The sequence below is a fragment of the Schistocerca gregaria genome, chromosome 9, assembly GCF_023897955.1.
Source record: "Schistocerca gregaria isolate iqSchGreg1 chromosome 9, iqSchGreg1.2, whole genome shotgun sequence".
NCBI classification, from domain to species: Eukaryota; Metazoa; Arthropoda; class Insecta; order Orthoptera; family Acrididae; genus Schistocerca; species Schistocerca gregaria.
Window position 1 is genome coordinate 235,100,691 of NC_064928.1, and position 6,000 is coordinate 235,106,690.

The window sequence follows — 6,000 nt, forward strand, 5'->3', positions numbered from 1 at the left end:
TCTTTGTTTCACACAGTCAAAGACAAAGACAGCAAGTGGTGAAATCTAAAAAGTAGTAAGACTCCTTTACACAGTGAAAGTAAGATTATGTTCTACTACAAAAGAACGACTTCAGATACTTATCGAAAATTGCGATTAAATATAATATAAAATAAAAGTATCCGCACTAGATATTGCCATTTCAATACTGACATATCGGTATATCTTTGAAGAAAATATCAGCGGTATATATCGACACTTTTTCTTAGAAAACATCGATGTAACGACATTTTGTCAACAGCCCTAATCACAACCTTTAGACACTCGCAATGAAACTCTTCACAGATGATCCAGTACTGCATTAGTTTCTTGTTGACAGCTTGCTAGTCATGTTCAGTATCTGCATCACGACACACACGTAACAAAGTACTTCAGGTGTGGCGAGAAGCAGTAATTATCTCAGAAGCATTTATTTATTTATGTCTTTGATTGTTTCACTTTAATTGTTGACAGCATACTAGGCTGTGATTGGCTGTTGGAAATCCCCACCACTGTGAGGTCGCTGATTTCGCCAGGCTGGATTGACCTGTCCCAGCAAATAGGCAACCAGAATGTGAGACGTCATTTGTTTCAGGGTAATGAGCTGCACGTGACTTCGCAAATGTAAGTAAAAATGGGTCTGAGCACTATGGGACTCAACTGCTGTGGTCATCAGTCCCCTAGAACTTAGAACTACTTAAACCTAACTAACCTAAGGACATCACACACAACCATGCCCGAGGCAGGATTCGAAACTGCGACCGTAGCAGTCGCACGGTTCCGTACTGCGTGCCTAGAACCGCGAGACCACCGCGGCCGGCCAAATGTAAGTAAAGTGGGCTGTTGACGCCGTAGGCATATAACTGATATTGGGAAATAATTCTAAGTAATGACAAAATTTTGTTGTTTGTTGTTGTGGTCATCAGTCCTGAGACTGGATTGATGCAGCTCTCCATGCTACTCTATCCTGTGCAAGCTTCTTCATCTCCCAGTACCTACTGCAACCTACATCCTTCTGAATCTGCTTAGTGTATTCATCTCTTGGTCTTCCTCTACGATTTTCACCCTCCACGCTGCCCTCCAATACGAAATTGCTGATCCCTTGATGCCTCAGAACATGTCCTACCAACCGATCCCTTCTTCTGGTCAAGTTGTGCCACAAACTTCTCTTCTCCGCAATCCGATTCAATACTTCCTCATTAGTTATGTGATCTACCCATCTAATCTTCAGCATTCTTCTGTAGCACCACATTTCGAAAGCTTCTATTCTCTTCTTGTCCAAACTATTTATCATCCATGATTCACTTCCATACATGGCTACACTCCATACAAATACTTTCAGAAAAGACTTCCTGACACTTAAATCTATACTCGATGTTAACAAATGTCTCTTCTTGAGAAACGCTTTCCTTGCCATTGCCAGTCTACATTTTATATCCTCTCTACTTTGGCCATCATCACTTATTTTGCTCCCCAAATAGCAAAACTCCTTTACTACTTTAAGTGTCTCATTTTCTAATCTAATTCCCTCAGCATCACCAGAGTTAATTCGACTACATTCCATTATCCTCGTTTTGCTTTTGTTGATGATCATCTTATATCCTCCTTTCAAGTCACACTATCCATTCCGTTCAACTGCTCTTCCAAGTCCTTTGCTGTCTCTGACAGGATTACAATGTCATCGGCGAACCTCAAAGTTTTTATTTCTTCTCCATGGACCTTAATACCTACTCCTCATTTTTCCTTTGTTTCCTTCACTGCTTGCTCAGTATACAGATTGAATAACATCGGGGAGAGACTACAACCCTGTCTCACTCCCTTCCCAACCACTGCTTCCCTTTCATGTCCCTCGAGTCTTATAACTTCCATCTGGTTTCTGTACAAATTGTAAATAGCCTTTCGCTCCCTGTATTTTACCCCTGCCACCTTCATTATTTGCAAAAGATTATTCCAGTCAACATTGTCAAAAGCTTTTTCTAAGTCTACAAATGCTAGAAACGTAGGTTTGCCCTTCCTTAATCTAGCTTCTAAGGTAAGTCGTAGGGTCAGTATTGCCTCACGTGTTCCAATATTTCTACGGAATCCAAACTGATCTTCCCCAAGGTCGGCTTCTACTAGTTTTTCCATTCGTCTGTAAAGAATTCGCGTTAGTATTTTTCAGCTGTGACTTATTAAATTGATACTTCGGTAATTTTCACATCTGTCAACACCTGCTTTCTTTGGGATTGGAATTATTATATTCTTCTTGAAGTCTGAGGGCACTTCGCCTGTCCCATACATCTTGCTCACCAGACGGTAGAGTTTTGTCAGGACTGGCTCTCCCAAGGCCGTCAGTAGTTCCAATGGAATGTTGTCTACTCCTGAGCCTTGTTTCGACTCAGGTCTTTTAGTGCTCTGTCAAACTCTTCAAGCAGTATCGTATCTCCCGTTTCATTTTCATCTACATCCTTTTCCATTTCCATAATATTGTCCTCAAGTACATCGCCCTTGTATAGACCCTCTATATACTCCTTCCACCTTTCTGCTTTCCCTTCTTTGCTTAGAACTGGGTTTCCATATGAGCTCTTAATATTCATACAAGTGGTCCTCTTTTCTCCAAATGTCTCTTTAATTTTCCTGTAGGCCGTATCTATCTTACCCCTAGTGAGATAAGCCTCTACATCCTTACATTTGTCCTCTAGCCATCCCTGCTTAGCCATTTTGCACATCCTGTCGATCTCATTTTTGAGTCGTTTGTATTGCTTTTTGCCTGCTTCATTTACTGCATTTTTATTTTTTCTCCTTTTATCAATTAAATTCAATATTACTTCTGTTACCCAAGGATTTCTACTATCCCTCGTCTTTTTACCTACTTGATCCTCTGCTGTCTTCAATACTTCATCCCTCAAAGTTACCCATTCTTCTTCTATTGTATTTCTTTCCCCCATTCCTGTCAATTGCTCCCTTATGCTCTCCTTGTAACTCTATACAACCTCTGGTTCTTTTAGTTTATCCAGGTCCCATCTCCTTAAATTCCAACCTTTTTGCAGTTTCTTCAGTTTTAATCTACCAATAGATTGTGGTCAGAGTCCACATCTGCCCCTGGAAATGTCTTACAATTTAAAACCTGGTTCCTAAATCTCTGTCCTATCATTATATAATCTATCTAAAACCTGTCAGTATCTCCAGGCTTCTTCCATGTATACAGCCTTCTTTTATGGTTCTTGAACCAAGTGTTAGTTATGATTAAGTTGTGCTCGGTGAAAAATTCTACCGGGCGGCTTCCTCTTTCATTTCTTTGCACCAGTCCGTATTCACCTACTACGTTTCCTTCTCTCCCATTTCCTACTACCGAATTCCAGTGACCCATGACTATTAAATTTTCGTCACCCTTCACTATCTGAATAATTTATTTTATTTGATCATACATTTCTTCAATTTCTTTACAAAATGGTGCAGCGAATTATGTTTGTACAACAAAATTATGTTTATAGGTAAAGTGGTTTGTTAGCTTGCCTACCAAACTCCTAGTAAAATTAATTAATTGCCGGAGACATGTTATCAAACTGCTATAATGTGCAGACGGTACCACTGAACCCAAAAATGTAAACAAAAAAGTTAATGACAACAACAAACGATAACGGTTTTTTGAGCGAATCGCTTGCATAATTATTACTTAAAACATGTTTACATTTTACGGAACTAAATAAAGAATACTCACTGTATAATGTGCAAGCAGTAAAGGAAACAAAAGAAAAATTCGGAGTAGGTATTAAAATCCATGGAGAAGAAATAAAAACTATGAGGTTCGCCGATGACATTGTAATTCTATCAGAGACAGTAAAGGACTTGGAAGAACAGTTGAACGGAATGGACAGTGTCTTGAAAGGAGGATATAAGATGAACATCAACAAAAGCAAAACGAGGATAATGGAATGTGGTCGAATTAAGTCGGGTAATGCAGAGGGAATTAGATTAGGAAATGAGACACTTAAAGTAGTAAAGGGGTTTTGCTATTTGGGGAGCAAAATAACTAATGATTGTCGAAGTAGAGAGGATATAAAATGTAGACTGGCAATGGCAAGGAAAGCGTTTCTGAAGAAGAGAAATTTGTTAACACCGAGTATAGATTTAAGTGTCAGGAAGTAGTTTCTAAAAGTATTTGTATGGAGTGTAGCCTTGTATGGAAGTGAAACTTGGATGATAAATAGTTTGGACAAGAAGAGAATAGAAGCTTTCGAAACGTGGTACTACAGAAGAATGCTGAAGATTAGATGGGTAGATCACATAACTAATGAGGAAGTATTGAATCGGATTGCGGAGAAGAGAAGTTTGTGGCACAACTTGACCAGAAGAAGGGATCGGTTGGTAGGACATGTTCTGAGGCATCAAGGGATCAGCAATTTCGTATTGGAGGGTAGTGTGGAGGGTAAAATCGTAGAGGGTGACCAAGAGATGAATACACTAAGCAGATTCAGAAGGATGTTGGTTGCAGTAAGTACTGGAATATGAAGAAGCTTGCACAGGATAGAGTAGCGTGGAGAGCTGCATCAAACCAGTCTCAGGACTGAAGACAACAACAACTGACCATGGCACAAAGATGTTAAATATGTTTTGTTTATATAAAACACATATGTTTGCGTAACTCACAGACTTGATATGTAGTACAATAACTTATTTCACAGCACCAAAATTAGTTTTACACGTCGTCCACGCTACCTGAAACTAATTCAGCAAATAAGTAACTGACATGGACAGTGAGAACTCAAATGGTTCTGAGCACTATGGGACTTAATATCTATGGTCATCAGTCCCCTAGAACTTAAACTACTTAAACCTAACCAACCTAAGGACATCACATAACACCCAGTCATCAGGAGGCAGAGAAAATCCCTGACTCCGCCGGGAATCGAACCCGGGAACCCGGGCGTGGGAAGCAAGAACGCTACCGCACGACCACGAGCTGCGGACACAGTGGGAACAGCAGGGAAAAATTAGGCAGACTGATGATGTAAGAAATGTAGACATAGTGTTCAAATCGGCGAACAACGAATTAGGTGATAATACTAACAAGACGAAGGTGTATTGTGATATGACAACTCTGTGTTTGTGTGAAATCTTATGGGACTTAACTGCTAAGGTCATCAGTCCCTAAGCTTACCCACTACTTAACCTAAACTATCGTAAGGATAAACACACACACCCATGCCCGGTGGAGCACTCGAACCTCCGCCGGGATCAGCTGCACAGTCCATAACTGCAGTGATATGACAACTGACATGCGGCAATGCATGTGGGAGTTTTCTTTGCATGGCCTTAGGTGGATTCAATAGGTGTTGAAATCTCCAGAGAATTCAGCTAAGAGATAGTTGATGCAAAAGTGTGTAATAGCTACCCTGGGATGAAATGGGACAAGAGGGTAAGTCGTGATGGAAGACATGAAACCGATCAGAAGACTGATAGTGTAATGAAAAAGAAACAGGTGAGAGTAGTAGGCTAAAGAAAGCCCAGTGTAGGCGCTGCTGTAAATGAAAACAGTAGCACCACGCCTGCCACCATAAGAGTAACGAGCGGTACCTTGTTAGCTGCTGAGAGTTGGCTGCAGTCCCTCGTCTCGTCGTTGCCGTTGGTGTGGCCAGACTGCGCCGCCATCACCGCCTCCGCCTCCGCCGTCCGAATAGGGACAAGTGGTCTGACCTTGTCAGGGCATTAACGGAACGAGCCGCCGATGCTGGGTGGCAGAGAGGGGCTCACTGCTCATGGCGAGAGGGTCACCACAGGCCCGAGGCAGACGTTCTGCTGTGGTCGGGATGACGGTAATCGCTGAAACAAGCGGTTTTCGGTTACATCGTCTGGTTTTATCTGACTGTTGAAACCGTTCAAGTTTACAGGTTTCGAAATACCCGATTATCCGTTTTTCTACCGCTCACTAAACGTAGACGTCGCACAAACGTTCAAATCTCTTACGACTTCCTCTGACTTACATGTTTCAAGATACACTAC

General features: G+C 41.3%; 1 protein-coding gene across 1 annotated transcript in view; it reads right to left on the minus strand.

Moving 5' to 3' along the window:
* The window catches only part of LOC126292138 (UDP-glucosyltransferase 2-like), an 85,847-nt gene extending 80,212 nt beyond the window's left edge, over window positions 1-5,635 (minus strand). Inside the window, exon 1 of the mRNA XM_049985975.1 lies at window positions 5,575-5,635. The gene's annotated coding sequence lies outside the window, so the exon portion shown is untranslated. The remainder of the gene's footprint in view (window positions 1-5,574) is intronic.
* Window positions 5,636-6,000: the final 365 nt, after the last annotated feature.